Consider the following 16,442-nt stretch of genomic DNA (forward strand, 5'->3'; position numbering starts at 1 on the left):
CCAGCCCCTCAAAAATATTTTCTTATTTGTGTTTTTCAAAAGCTTATTTTAGAGTACAAATGCCACCAATTTGACTATTCCATCTCTATGTTAAGTATACTGAGTAGTTCAAATTTCATAATATAATTTACAGAAGGTGGGAACAACCTCAGTAAATAACTCAAAATTTATCTGTGTATTCAAGACCACACTCATTTATTCACCTCTATTTGTTGAGCACTAACTATGTGCTAGACATTGTCCTAAACACTGATGGGCATACTTCAAAAGATAGAAATACAATTGGTTTTCACAGCATGTAATAAGTTCCCTGAAACATTTTGAAAGAAAAGTGGTGACCCAGATATATGTTGTACTAGAATAATTCATTGGTGGGTGAACACCAGGTAATGTACTCTGGGGACCTAGGCAAATGAGCATATCACCACCTGAATAAAACCATGAGTTAGTTACAACAGCAGAATCCCAATAGATTTCCAGATTGGCATCAAGGTAAACCGAACAGTGTTACAAATCCAACTCAGGCAAACAGAGTTTATTATTAATGAGCTAATAAAAAAAAAATCAAGCAAGTTACAGACTAAGAGAAAACAAATGCATAAAAAAGTTCAAAATAGGGCCGGGCGCAGTGGCTCATACCTGTAATCCCAGCACTTTGGGAGGCCAAGGCGGGTGGATCACGAGGTCAGGAGTTCGAGACCAGCCTGGCCAACATGGTGAAACCCCATCTCTTCTAAAAATACAAAAATTAGCCAGGCGTGGTGGTGGGCACCTGTAATTCTAGCTACTCGGGAGGCTGAGGCAGGAGAATCACTTGAACCTGGGAGGTGGAGGTTGCAGTGAGCCAAGATGGTGCCACTGCACTCCAACCTGGGCGACAGAACGATACTCTGTCTAAAAAAATAAATAAATAAATAAAAAAGTTCAAAATAGAAGGGAGGTGAAACTGGCATAATTCTCTGAGTGTGGATTTAAAGTATTCATCAAAATTGATGAATACTTAAATATAATGTTTGACACTGTGTCAGTGGCCTCAAGCCTAATCATGCTAGTGTGATAATCTTTTTTGGCTTTTGCATTTTCTTTCTTTCTTTTTTATTTTTATTTTTTGGGACAGAGTCTCCCTCTGTTGCCCAGGCTGGAGTGCCGTGGCACAATCTCGGCTCATTGCAACCTCCGCCTTTCGGCTTCAAGTGATTCTCCTGCCTCAGCCTCCCGAGTAGCCAGAACTACAGGCGTGCTCCACCATGCCCAGCTAATTTTTGTATTTTTAGTAGAGATGGAGTTTCACTATGTTGGCCGGGCTGGTCTCAAACTCCTGGGCTCAAGTGATCTGCCCTGCTCAGCCTCCCAGTGTGTTGGGATCATAGGCGTGAGCCACTGTGCCTGGCCGTTTTTGCACTTTCAAGACAGTTATAAGCAACACTATTTTAGAACAAATTAAGCAATAGTTACACGCAGTCTGAATAACAACGAAGTTCTAAGTCACTTTTTTTTTCTCTTTATTTTCTCTTGGCTTTCTTCTATTTGCATGGCCTCAAGTATCACCTCAATACTCAAATCTGTAACCCGTAAGAGCAGCCCAAACAAATGACTTGGCATATTTTCCAAATTCTACTGATACACCACCAAATGCTTGCTGGCCATTTTCCCCAATTGTTTTGACATCTCAAACTCATGATGTCCCAGACATCACCTTCCTGGAAACATATCTATCCTACTGTGATCATATGCAACTCCCTCACGATGCGTGTGATCACCATGGCACCACCCCCATCCCTCTTCTAAATTCCTTCCTCTTCCAAGTCACCCAAATTCAAAGCCTCGAAGCTGTCTTTGATGTTTGTGTCTCAATCATCATCCTTCTAGCAAATTCCCATCCAGGCTCAGATTTATATTAAATTGAGGTAATCAGTGAGGTAGTCTTTACATATGTTTGATTTTTATTTGTATATGCTATTGAGAGGCATATCTCTGGGTCTATTCATGACCTCTTTTTAATGCCTCTTTTAATTTTTTTTTGGCCACTTTAAGAAGATGTAAAAGAGATGTATGTAGTTGCAGCAAGTTGTTTTACTTGTATTCATGAGTGCTGCCAGTCTGCTGAAAAATGCTTGTCTGTGAGACTGTTCTTAGTTATCCATTCCCTAGTTTTCTCTGTGAAAGAGAAATTAGTCACTTTTCACTCCAGCCTGGGCAACAGAGCAGGACCCTATCTTAAAAATAAAATCGATTACTTTTATTGAACAGTATAAAAAAGAGGATGACATTCCATCAAGTGTAATAGTGACAGAAAAATAAAACTGTGCTTGCCTTTTCCAAAAAAAAAACAGTATGCATTGTCCTAAAGTAGCAATCCTTTGTGATGTAGACTGAATATTTGTGTTCTGCCAAAATTCATATGTTAAAATCTATTGCCCAAATGTGATGTTATTACAAGGTGGGGTCATTGGAAAGTGATTTGGTCAAGAGGCTGGAGCCCTTATAAAAGAAACTCCAGGCTGGGGGCAGTAGCTCACACCTATAATCCCAGCACTTTGGGAGACTGAGGTGGGTGGATCACTTGAGCCCAGGAGTTCTGATATCAGCCTGGCCAACATGGCAAAACCCCATCCCTACTAAAATGACAAAAATTAAGCAGGTGTGATGGCGTGTGCTTGAGTAGCTGGGAGAACTAAACAGGAGAATACAACTAAACCAGGAGGCAGAGGTTGCAGTGAGCTGAGGATGTACCAGCACACTCCAGCTTAAGGTGACAGAGTGAGACTGAAAAAAAAAAAGAAGAAAGAAAGATGGGCCGACCGAACCGACAGACGAATAAACCGATGGTGAAACCGACGTGCCGACCGGCGAACCGAACCGGCTCGCCGACCATGCGGGCGGTGGGCCAGAACCGCCAGCCGACATTGCCGACCGCCAGGATCTACTCACCTCTTCCTGTATGGACTTGGTGAGGAGTTGGCTGCCTGTGAGGCAACCAAATAGCCCTGATCAGACACTGGAAATCTGCCAGTATCTTGACTGTGGACTTCCCAGCCTCAGAACTGTAGAAAATACATGCTTTGTTTATTACTCAGTTTATGATGTGTGTTGGAGCAGCATGAACTAGACAGTACTTAATTATGCTTTTATTCTAAGAACAACTAGCATTTAAGACAGTGATTCTCTTTCCAGGGTATCTATAGCTTATCAAGTAATCTAAATATAATAATACTGAAGAGAAACCAAAGATATACCACTAAAATTTGCACAACATAAAAAAGGAAAATTATTTTGGACTGGCTGATTCTGAGCAGTGAAACAGGAAGGAAAAGCTATCTCTATCAACCCTTTTTCTCCTTAATTTTTCTTTACTGGGACAGTCTGGGCTCTTTGGCCCAGACATGGCACAGAGTCTGCAAACAAACCTTACTGCTCTAGTTTCCTCCCCATATATTTTTAGCCACAGTTTCCCCAAATACACTGCTTTGGATTACTGTGATTTCTCTGCATGATGTGTGCAATATTCATCAGCCTTTAATTTTTCTCTTGTTAATCTATCTTTTTGCGTTGAAGTCAGCTAAGAACTAGGAGAGTTTAGGAAAAATTAATTATTTTTCCTCCTAGAAATACCAAGATAGAGATGTTAATATACAGCATGGTTCATCATTGCTATTTTCAAATCAATCAATATTTAAAATTTTCTTTTCAATTACCAAAACATTAAGTGTTGATAGTTATAACCCATAGACAAAAGTTATTTTGAGATATTCAATGTAAGTCCTACAAGTACAAGTGGTGCAGAACCAACTAAAGCCCAAGTATATTGATATAGATTTATATTATGTTAATTATTATACAAATCATTGCCATTAGTATTATACACTATGAGTATATTAGTATTGTTATGCATAATTATTTATATTAGTATTATACTATAGTATTATATTAGTATTATACTATAGTATTATATTAGTATTATACTATAGTATTATATTAGTAGACTTTGAAATGGGTATAAAAGGGTACTAGGTGTCGTGTCATGCACATCTTTCTGGGTTATCTCTACCTATCATTATCTGTGAGATATTTTATGACTGTAAATTGTAGAGAACTAAGAATAATACATATGCTTTCTGACCATAGAAATGCAGATGAATTGTGTGCTGGCAGAAAGCAACTGATTATTGCCCTGTGGATATTGACAACTTTCACCAGTTTCGCAGCTATTTTTAAATGTATTTCAGCATTCCTGATTGCCTATGTATCACTAGCATTTTAGATTTTCCTTTGAACCACATGTCTCTTGATAAACTAGGAATTCTTCATTGTTAAGAGTTATGTATTCTTTATTCCCTTATCATCTAATTGATGCTATAATCATTGGGGGCTTGCAGTTAAATAAGGTCAATCTAACTGATATTTGATATGAGAATGTTAATACTTGCCTTCTTTTTTTATAGGGTTTCCTTTATTTTAGTAATTTACTTTCCTGCAGCATTTGTCTTTAATTCTGTATAAATTTCTTACAGATTATACAATTAATTAACTGAAGTGAAACAACAAAAGGAAGAAAAAGCAAAGCAAGAAGCCTGTACCCAAAATAGAGCAAGGGAAAAAAATGTATAAGGGGAGCAGGCAGATGGGGAGAGGGCCTTCAGTGTTTCAAGCCTAAAGCATACCACAAATGAAACTGTTAAATTTAATTTTTATTCCCTCTACAGAAAACACTAGCGAAACTTTGAGCCAAAAATACATGCTGACTTTATACAGTGTAAAGAGTTTTAAAAATTATGTGTAATACTAGACAAAATTATTTAAAGTCAATAAATTTTTCTTCAAGGAATTTCACATCTTGTGATTCCTTCACTGCTCATCAAGGTTATCTTAGTTTCTCTAAAGATTGAGTCAAGATTTATCTTCAAGATAGCACTTTTCAAAAGAATTGATGCATAATCCACAGTTGTCCTGTCTGCCCACAGTTCTTTTATTTTGGTTCATTTTATCTCCACTTGAATATGGACATACTGACGCCACTTTCAAAAATTCTCTACATTTTTTTAAAGTAAACGGCTCTCAATTTCTGACATCCTCTCTAAACCCAAATAAGTTCAAATCATATTTGTTCCTAAGTTATCACACTGAAGAACAGCATGGGATATACCATGACCTTCAAATCCAGAGGTTATGTCCTCAAGATAAAATCCTTAACCAAAAAAAAAAAAAGTCCATCTCGATGTATTATGTCAACATGAAACTGGAATAGTAAATCAACATAGCAGAAAATTTCCCCATGTCCTATGCTTTTTATTTTTTATTTTTGTTACTTGTTTTTTGAGACAGAGTCTCACTGTGTCACCCAGGCTGGAGTACAGTGGCATGATCATGGCTCACTGCAGCCTCAACCTCCTGGGCTCAGGCGATCCTTCCACCTCAGCCTACTGAGTAGCTGGGACTACAGGCACATGCCTCCATGCCTGGCTAATATTTGTATTTTTTATAGAGGCGGTTTCATCATGTTGCCCAGGCTGGTTTTATGCTTTTAAATGATCAATTCTACAGGCTTGGAGCCAACCTTTATGGTTATCAATACCCCCATCACTTTAACCTGTCTTAGGTATCAGACTATTCCTTTTTTGGTTTTTCCTTGGTCTGTTGCCCAGGTTGGAGAGCAGTGGTGTGATAACAGCTCACTGCAGCCTTGACCTCCTAGGCTCAGTTGATCCTCCCACCTCAGCCTTCTGAGTAGCCGGTATCACAGGTGTGAGCCACCACGACTGGCTAATTTTTGCTTTTCTTGTAGAGACGAGGGTCTCACTATGTTACTCAGGCTGGTCTTGAACTCTTGGTCTCAAGCATTCCCCCCACTTGGCCTCCAGAAGTGCTGGGATTATAGGCGCGAGCCACCATACCCAGCCCAGTACTCCTTCTTATATGTATCAAAAATCATACTAAACAATTAGTTCCAGGTTGCAAATGAGGATTTGTTTTCTGCATCTGTTCATACATATTTGTTAATATTTGTCCTCTTTTGGGAGTTTTAATTCCTTTATTCATCAAATGGGTGCAACCCATAACAGACCTCCTGTATTAGTTATTTCCTTCCCAAACATTTCTTTCTTTTTTCCTTTTCTTGTGTTATTCATCAATTCCACCCCCAAGATTCAATGAATTGAGTTAGGCAGGCAGTGTATTTGTGTGTGCACAGAAAGAGATTGTGACAAAGGTCATATATGATACTCCTTTTTTTTTTTTTTTTTTCTGAGACAGAGTCTCACTTTATTGCCCAGGCTGGAGTGCAGTGGCGCGATCTTGGCTCACTGGAACCTCGGCCTCCCAGGTTCTGGAGTAACTGGGATTACAGGCATGCGCCACCATGCCCGGCTAATTTTTGTATTTTTAGTAGAGATGGGGTTTTACCATGTCGGCCAGGCTGGTCTCAAACTCCTGACCTCAGGTGATCTACCCTTCTTGGCCTCCCAAAGTGCCGGGATTACAGGCGTGAGCCACCACGCTTGGCCATGATATTACTATTAAGCATACAAAACGGCATGGAGTATACTCTTCTAGTGGATAAAAGGTATACAGACATAGAATGCAGAACTTCTGCCCCCAGAGTTATTATTACCTGGAAGAGGAAAAATGACATTTACAGAAATAATGCGTTGCAAGGAGGAAATTCTAGAAAAGTGATACTGATAGAATGACAAGGCCTTCTGAGGAGGAAGAGAATCCTTCCTGCTTGGGAGGTAAGAATACATTCAGGGTGAACTATTTCATTACGAAGTTCTCATCTTGAGACTCTAATTAAGTTTTTTTAAAAAACAAACAAACAAAGCACAACTAGCCCAGGCACGGTGGCTCCCACCTGTAATCTCAGCATTTTGGGAAGCTGAGGCAGGAGGATCCCTTGAGCCCAAGAGTTCCGGTTGCAGTGAGCTATGATTGTGTCACTGCACTCCAGCCTGGGCAACAGGGCAACAGACTCAAAAAAACCTCTCTGTCTCAGACACACACACACACACACACACACACACAGAGTAAAAAGGATGGAAGTTTTCTTCACTGGGGAGATCTTATACCTTACCAAAGGTTTTCAGTTGGGAGAATATTTTTTCAATGAGCATAATAAAGTGGTTTTAATAAGAAATGTGCAGTAAAACATATATGTATCTCTCCACTTAAGTTTTGCCGAGTTTTAATGAAATGATTAAGAGTATCTGGTGTGGAAACAAACTCCTGAGTTTTCATTTTAATTCTACCCACTTCTGGCAACGTGACTGAGGGCAGATAACTGTTCAATATCTGCAAAATGCAGATTATTATGGTGTTGTTATTCAGTTGTGTGCACTGGATGTGATAACAGTGCATTCAAAGCAGACTTGAAGGCCGGGCATGGTGGCTCATGCCTGTCATTCCAGCACTTTGGGAGGCTGAGGCGGGCTGATTGCTTGAACTTGGGAGTTCGAGACCTGCCTGGCTACCATGGCAAAAACCCATCTCTACAAAAAAAAGAAAAAGATTGGCTGAGCACAGTGGCATACACCTGTGGTTCCAGCTATTCGGGAGGCTGAGGTGGGAGGATTGCTTGTGCTTGGGAGGATTGCTTGAGCCTGGGAGACAGAGGTTGCAGTGAGCCAAGATCACACCACTGCACTCCAGCCTGAGCAACAGAGCAAGTCTAAAAAATAACAATAATACAGTTAAATTAAAAAATAAAGAAAAACTCAAAACAGACTCAAAGAAAAATGTCATTTTAGAGTCAATAAGAGTAGTAGCAGCGGGAATACAAAGACTTGAATAAAAAGCTAGAAGGTGCCAGATTTTTTGATCTTCTAACTTATTAGAAAATACACTTGATTGGTTAAACATTGGAATAAACAATTACCTTTTTACTAACTAGATACCTGTTAACTTTCTGCTCAAAATTCATGACAAGCCAATAAAGTTCTCCACTGGAAAACAAACAAAAAGCAAACATAAAAGGGCTAACCAAACTCATTTTAAAAACATACATGCAAATTTAGATGATAATGCATAAGAGCCAAACCAGTTTAATTCAAATTGCATAACAATTTCAATAAACATGATGTTTCATGTATATAAAATAAAATACATATTAATTGCCATTAGATGTCATTACTAGCTTACCCCATGATGTATTAAGTTCATATAACAAATGTAAAACTTTTAGAGAAATCCACCCTTTGACTTCCTTCTTGGTTCTGTAAACAAGACTGCTATATAAATAGTTGTTTTGAATAAATATTATAAATACACAACTTTCCCTGCTGACATTTTTTTCTAGAATTTTTAGCATAGTAAGTCATTATTTTGTATCATAGCACCATAAAAGTTTCTAAATAAAACCTGAGGTTAATTTTCCCACCTTTGCTTAGAAATTACATTGTATACTTGGTTGTGCCGTTCTCCGCTGTGAAGGTGAACTATGCTGTAAAACTAACAGGGTCTAGTTTAGTGAAAACCAGACAGGCTTCCTGGCCCACCTGTGCTGACTGTATAAAAGCACATCCTAAGCTGAGAACACAGATTACTCAATGGTTCATTCAGGAATAAGAACTCAGCAGCCACACTGGAGCAATATTTTGACATAGCCTAGAAAAGCACTGCCCTCTGTGGGTAGTTACAGGAGGGTTTGTTAGGATGTGTTGGAGCCAGATACTATGAACTCCCAAAGCTGATAGCCAGCTGAACTGATTGCCTAGTGTGTTTGGTTGGAAGAGACTAGCCACCTGGCCACATTTGTTGTTAGCATCTACAGTGAAATGAGTGCCACTAAGGCCTACATTCAACCCATGGTTGCAAGAGAAAAGAACCAATGCTCTTGGGTGAACCATCTTTGTGTTCTTCAGGATGCTGGTGATGGCCCTGGCTTGATTGGAAATTCATGATCCCTGGATAATTCAGAACATCTAAGCCACATAAAACTACCAACTACATTGCTTGCAGGTATCATAAATGACAAGGCAGACCATCCTACCTATGCCTAGGTGGTCTGCAAAAAATGTAGCCTTCACAGCAGTGTTCGCAGAGCCAGCCCACATTCATAGATTCATAGAAGTCTAAGTCTGGGCAGATGTGGCTGCTCTGTTTCTGAGTCAAGTATCTCTGTTTAGAATATCATAGCTTCATACTGTGGGACACCATTCCCTCTGTACTGTCCACACTGTTCATCAATCAGGGAACTTAAGGTCTGCCAGCAGTATCCAGATTCATTTCAATTCAATTTATTCATTTATCTAACAAGTATTTATTAAGTGCCTACTATGTGCAAAGCACTGTACTAGGTGCTAAAGATAGAACAATGAACAAAACACACATACACAAATAACACACATGCACATGCACACACACTCACACACACACAGAGTTTCAGTAGAGGAGGGAAAAGAAAACAAGATAAAAAGTAAAGCATATGAAATATTACCCCATGTGAAGGAGAAAAATAATTAAGTTGGCAAGAGAGATGCTGTGATTTCAATGTCTCCCCAAATTCATGTGTTGAAACTTAATCCTCATTGTGGTAGTAGTGAGAAGCAGGGCCTTTTGGGAAGTGGTTGACTCATGAATGGATTATCACCTTAGAAAAGGGCTGGAGGGAACTAGCTGAGACCCTTTTGCTCTTCCTGTCTTCACCAGGCGAGGGCACAGCATTCATGTCCTGTTGCCCTTCCCCCCTCTGTCATGTGAGGATGTTGTTGCAAGAAGATGCCTTGCTGGAACAGACCCTCACAGAAGCTGCCAGTGCTTTGATCTTGGACTTGCTTACCTCCAGAAGTGTGAGGGGAAAAAAAAATTCTATTATTTATGAATTACTCAGTCTGTGTTATTTTGCTCTTGCAGTACAAACCAGGCAGATCAACCTACCTGTGCCTAGGTGGTCTGCAAAAAATGGAGCCTTCACAGCAGTGTTCGCAGAGCCAGCCCACGTTCATGGACTCATAGAAGTCTAAGTCCTGGCAAACTGAAACAAGAGACATGGCATTGGGAGAGTGAGAATCTAAATTTTGGATGAGATACAGCTAAGGATACCTCAGTTAAAATGTGACATTGTAGGCAAAGATTTCATGGCTAAGACTTCGGAAGCATAGACAACAAAAACAAAAATAGACAAATGGGACTCTACTAAGCTAAAAAGTTTCTGTACAGCAAATAAAACAATCAACAGAGTGAAAAGATAACCTGTTGAATGGGAGAAAATGTTTGCAAAGTATTCATCCTACGAGGGACGAATATCCAGACTATACAAGGAACTGAAACAACTCAACAGTAAAAAAGCAAGTAATCCCATCAAAAATTGGGCAAAGGACATCAACAGACATTTCTCAAAAGAACACATACAAATAGTTAACTGGCAAATTTTTTTAAAAAGTGCAACATTACTAATCATCAGGGAAATGCAAATCAAACCCACAATGACATATCTTTCCCCAGTTAGAACGGCTTTTTTTTAAATTAATTTTTTTTTTTTTTTTTTTTTGAGATGGAGTTTCACTCTTGTTGCCCAGGCTGGAGTGCAATGGCACAATCTTAGCTCACTGCAACCTCCACCTCCTGGGTTCAAGTGATTCTCCTGCCTCAGCCTCCCAAGTAGCTGGGATTACCAGCATGCGCCACCACACTCAGCTAATTTTTGTATTTTTAGTAGAGACGGGGTTTCTCCATGTTGGTCAGGCTGGTCTCGAACTCCCGACCTCAGGTGATCCACCTGCCTCGGCCTCCCAAAGTGCTGGGATTACAGGCCTGAGCCACCGCGCCCCGGCCATAGGATGGCTATTACTAAAAAGACAAAAAAATAACAGATATTGGTGAGGATGCAGGGAAGAGCAAACTCTTATAGACTGTTAGCGAAAATGTAAATTAGTACAGCCACTATGGAAAACAGTATTGAGGTTTCTCAAAAAAATGAAAACCTGAACTACCATAGGACCTGGCAATCCCACTGCTGGACATTTAGGAAAAGACATCAGTATATCAGAGGGATACCTGCATTCATGTTTATTGCAGCAGTATTCACAAAAGCAAAGATACGGAATCGACTAAGTGATCATCATTGGATGAATGGATAAATAAAATGTAACATATACACACAATGTAATACTTTTCAACCATAAAAATATAAAATCATGTCATTTGCCTCCAACATGGATGGAACTGAAGGTCATTATGTTAAGTGAAGTAAGTCAGACACAGAGAGACAAATTTTTCATGTTTTCACCCATATATGGAAGCTAAAAAAGTTGATCTCGTGGATGTAGAGGACAGATAGATAGATACCAGAGGCTGGGAAGGATGTACGAGTTGAGGGGAGGGGACGAAGAGAGGTTGATCAATGGGTACAGTTGACAGAAGGTATAAGTTCTAATATTAGATAGCAGAGTAGGATGATAATATTAATAGTTAGCAACAACTTATTGTATATTTCAAAGTAGCTAGAAGAGAGGCTGGGCACCGTAGCTCAGACTTGTGATCTCAACACTTTGGAAGGCTGAGGCAGGCAGATCACTTGAGGTCAGGAGTTCAAGACCAGTCTGGCCAACATGGTGAAATCCCATCTCTACTAAAAAGAACATACAAAACTAGCCAGGCATGGTGGCAGGCACCTGTAATCCCAGCTACTTGGGCGGCTGAAGCAGGAGAAGCACTTAAACCCCGGAGACTGAGGTTGCAGTAAGCTGAGATCGCTGCCACTGCATTGTAGCCTGGGTGACAGAGCGGGACCCCATCTCAAAAAAACAAAACAAAACAAAGCAAAACAAAAAATGTGTAGCTAGAAGAGAAAACCTGAAATGTTTCTAACACATAGAAATGATAAATACTCAAGGCGATGGGTACCCCCAAATATCCTGACTTGATCATTACATATTTGCTGCAACAAAGTATCACATGTACCCTGAAAATATGTAAAATATTATGTATAAATTTTAAAAATGTGACTTCGGAGTTGAAACTTGAAGAAGGTGGGGAAGCCAGCTGTGTGAATTTCAAGCCAGCCAGCTGTCTTTCCTGCTAGGGAGAATAGTGAGTGCAAAGGCCCTGAGGAGGGTGCATGTCCATTTTGTTCTAGGAACAGCAAGCAGGGCAGAGGAAGTGGGAAAGAGAGACTGATGGAAAGAATGAGAATGAGGTCAGAGAGGTAATGAAGTGAGGGCAAGATAGGGCTTTGTATCAGACCCCATTAGAGCTGCACCTTATATGCTATCGGCCATCCTTTAACTCCAGCTACTACTTAGGCAACTAGCGGCACAGATGTAATCCCACAGCACCTCTTCTGATGGCTACTTACCTACTGCTTCTTCCCCACTGCGGCATGGAACACTTACATGAACCCCTTAGCCCTGTCCATGCCAAGAGTCCTTATGGGGAATGGGAGCCAACGGATAAATATATCCTTTGCAGGACCATTGAGGGATCCAGCTCCAATTTTGCCCATTGTGGAGGTCAGCTCAATAACACACACTTGGATTTCCTTTCCTTCCTTCCTTGTTTCACTTTTCAAACAGTCTTCATTTGGGGAATCTTTTTTAACCCATAAGCTACCCTCACACAGCCCCTATACCAGGCTCTACTTTGGGTGGAGAGGAAACCAGGGCTAATACAACTAGTAGATCATAGTAAGAACTTCGGCTTTTTTTTTTTCTTTTCTTTTCTTTTTCTCTTTTTTTTTTTGAGGCAGAGTCTAGCTCTGTCACCCAGGCTGGAGTGCAGTGGTGCCATCTCGGCTTACTGCAACCTTCAAGGGATTCTCCTGCTCAGTCTCCCAAGAAGCTGGGATTACAGGCGTGCACCACCACACCCAGCTAATTTTTGTATTTTTAGTAGAGGCAGGGTTTGGCCATGTTGGCTAGGCTGGTCTCAAACTCCTGGCCTCAGGTGATTCACCCACCTCGGCCTCCCAAAGTACTGGGATTACAGGCATGAGCCACCGTGCCCAGCCAGAACTTTGGCTTTTACTCAGAGTGAGATGGGAGCCATTGGAGAATATTTGAGCAGAGACGTAAGGTGATCCGACTTCTACTTGAAAAGGATCACTCACTCTCACCTGCTGGGTTGAGAACAGACCGCCTTAGAAATGGCACGGTCGGGAAGACAAGTTAAGCTTCTGCAATAACCCAAGTAAGAGATGATGATGTCCTGGACTAAGATGGTGGCTGTGGAGGTGGTGATCAAAGTTAACTTCTGAATAAATGTTGAAGGTGGAGCCTAGGGATTTGCTCATGAGTTGGATGTGGGTTATACCATAGACAAAATGTTTGTGTTCCCTAGTTTCTAATTCATATGCTGCAACCCTAACCCCCCAGTGTGACGGTATACAGAGGCAGGGCCTTTGAAAGGTAATTACGTTATGATGGTGGAGTCTTCGTGAATGCGATTAATGCTTTTAAGAGAACTCCGAAATGGTCAGAGTTCTTTCCTTCTGCCATGTGAGGGCACAAGGAGAAGATGGCTGTCTATGAACAAGAAAGTGGCCCTCACTAGACACAGAATCTGCCAGCATCTCAATCTTGGACTTTCCAGCCTTCAGAAGAAATATTAATAAATGTCTATTGTTGAAGCCCTGCAGCCTATGGTATTTTGTTATAGCAGCCTGAGCAGACTAAGACACTCGATATTCTAAAGGTCCACTTCGGAATGTTATTTTATTTTATGAAATGAGATAAGATGAAATGAGACAGGGTCTCACTCTGTTGCCCAGGCTGGAATACAGTGGCACCATCTCACCTCACTGTAGCTTCCACCTCTCAGATTCAAGCTCCCATCTCAGCCTCCCAAGTAGGTGAGACTACAGGCATGCACCGCCACACCTGACTAAGTTTTTGTTAATTTTTGGTGGACACAAGTTCTCACCATGTTGCCCAGGCCAGTCTTGAACCCCTGAGCTCAAACGATCTGCCCGCCTTGGCTCCCCTCTCCCCAAAAAAGTGCTGGGATTACAGGTGATAGCCACCATGCCCGGCCCACTTTGCAATTTTAATGACAGTTTTTCTTTTTCTACAGACCCAAAGTTTTCAATATAAAATTCAAATTGTGGTGTCTAAAATTCAGTTTGGTACTAGAGAGGTCAATCAAAATCACAAAGTACAGTGAAAAGCCTTCACAGCAGTCCTTCCTACGTGTGTGTTTTCTCCAAATGTAAGAGGTACCTGGAAAGAAAATCTCACTATGTTGGAAAAGCCTATGCCCTTGCCAACAGAAATAATTTTTAAGCCAAACATGTATTAGCACAAAAGCAGGCAATCTCTATTCCAAAGGAAGGTTGCAACACTCCTTTTCTTTGTACAATAGATGTGTGCCAGTCTTTAGGTCATAGAATAGTTAAACAATCTTTCTCCGAAACTACTGCTGATGGTTCATTGACTAATCGAAGAAGAAATGCTTCCTCCAAGTTAGAGCGATTATTTCACTCCAACTTAAGGGTTATAACTGTAGGGACATAGATCGGATAAGTCCAAAGAACAGAGCTCTATGGCTCAGGAGCCTTTGCGTATTTTCCACAGTAATAAGTTATGGTATCTATTTATTGTATTATTATATTGATAACATTTTTATTTATTGTATATATTATTATTATATTGGTATTATATATTATTTATGTATATATTACTATGCATAATTATTGTATACCACATACTATATATATTATTGTATATTATATAGTATATGTTTATTGTATATATTATTATTATTGGTATTTACTGTATTGTTATGTTGGTAATGCTAATCTGAACAAGCAGATCCATGAGTCTCCAGTATTTGCACACTTGTTAAAGTGTCTGAATGTTAAATGCAGATGCATTGATTGTCTATATTTGTGTTTCAGCAGCCCAAATACCTGAGAAAAATGACTCAACTCTAATGAAAATTTTTTACACATAAATCAAATCTGAACATGACTTATTATTATTATTTTTTATTTTTTATTGAGACAGAGTCTTGCTCTGTCACCCAGACTGGAGAGCAGTGGCGTGATTTTGGCTCAGTGCAATCTCCGCCTCCCAGGCTCAAGCGATTCTCATGCCTTAGTCTCCTGAGTAGCTAGGATTAGAGGCATGCCTCACCACACTTCGCTAAATGACTTAATTTTCAAGTTAAATATTGTAGAACTCAGTTTAGCTGTCTGTTGGATTAAATGTCAGGTACACTGGCCAGGCATGGTGGCTCATGCCTGAAATCCCAACACTTTGGGAGGCTGAGGCGGGCGGATCACCTGAGGTTGGGAGTTCTAGACCAGCCTGACCAACATGGAGAAACCCCATCCCTACTAAAAATACAAATTTAGCTGGGCATGGTAGTGCACGCCTGTAATCCCCCACTTCTCAGGAGGCTGAGGCAGGAGAATCACTTGAGCCCGGGAGGCAGAGGTTGCAGTGAGCAGAGTTTGTGCCGTTTCATTCCAGTCTGGGCAAAAAGAGCGAAACTCCATCTCGGAAAAAAAAAAAAAAAAGTCAGGCACATCCTTAATTTACTAAATCAGCCTTCACATCTGTAATTGAAGTAACAATCTCTTTGATAATGTTATCTATAAGGCAAGGGAATACTTTGACTTAATTAAAAAGAAAATGTCTGTGAATGAGCATATCTTCTCAGGAAAAGCTTCCTTGCTTATGCTGCAATTGAATCAAAGAAACACTGAGTTTGTCAGTAAAACCTAATAGAGAGCATATCTGTAATTTAAAAATGATTATAATTGTACAAATGTAAAAATGATTATTATGTAATTGAGCAATATGAGTTCGTCACATTTGCCCTGACAGAAAAAAATAGGTTTTCTCTTTTTTTTTTTTTTTTTTTTGAGACGGACTCTCAGTCAATCACCCAGGCTGGAGTGCACTGGCGCAATCTTGGCTCACTGCAACCTCCGCCTCCCAGGTTCAAGCGATTCTCCCGCCTCAGCCTCCTGAGTAGCTGGGATTACAGGCACGTGCCACCACACACAGCTAATTTTTGTATTTTTAGTAGAGATGAGGTTGCACCATGTTGGCCAGGCTGGTCTTGAACTCCTGACCTCAAGTGATCCTCCAACCTCGACCTCCCAAAGTGCTGGGATTATAGGCATGAGCAACCGTGCCCGGTCAAAAACAGGTTTTCTGATACCAAAACAATCTCCGGTTTTATCCTGCCCTATGACCTTAGGAATTTTCCTAACGGATGTTTGCTTCAGTTTATTCTTATCTTAGATGGGTAATTCATTAAGTGTAAAATATTTAAAGGTAATTTTAATGCATAATGTTTTTAATTTATTGTTTCTGTTTATTTTGATAATTCTCTAGAAAGCCTGCGTTTCCCTGTTCTTCTCTTAGCCCTGCTAGCAGCCAGCTTTCTGATTTGGGGCAAATTATTTAACCTTGGATGCTTTCATCTATAAAATGAGAGGACTGATCTTCATCTATAAATTGTGAAGATCGATTTGTAATATTTGGTTGAGATCTAATTTCTGTGAT

At 40.2% G+C, this 16,442-nt stretch overlaps 1 long non-coding RNA gene and 1 pseudogene across 2 annotated transcripts in view; one reads left to right on the forward strand and one right to left on the reverse strand.

The window, feature by feature from the left end:
* LOC116271075 overlaps nucleotides 1–10,456 on the forward strand; it is a 32,263-nt gene extending 21,807 nt beyond the window's left edge. The window contains exon 3 of one of the 2 annotated variants that reach the window (XR_004179491.1): nucleotides 9,844–10,456. This is a non-coding gene — a long non-coding RNA (uncharacterized LOC116271075). Of the gene's footprint in view, nucleotides 1–4,511; nucleotides 5,348–9,843 lie in introns of those variants that run through there. The other variant, XR_004179490.1, reaches the window with a different exon arrangement.
* Nucleotides 5,899–5,987, reverse strand: LOC116271148 (annotated as a pseudogene).
* Nucleotides 10,457–16,442: the final 5,986 nt, after the last annotated feature.

The sequence above is a fragment of the Papio anubis genome, chromosome 17 (assembly GCF_008728515.1).
Source record: "Papio anubis isolate 15944 chromosome 17, Panubis1.0, whole genome shotgun sequence".
In the NCBI taxonomy this organism is placed as follows: Eukaryota; Metazoa; Chordata; class Mammalia; order Primates; family Cercopithecidae; genus Papio; species Papio anubis.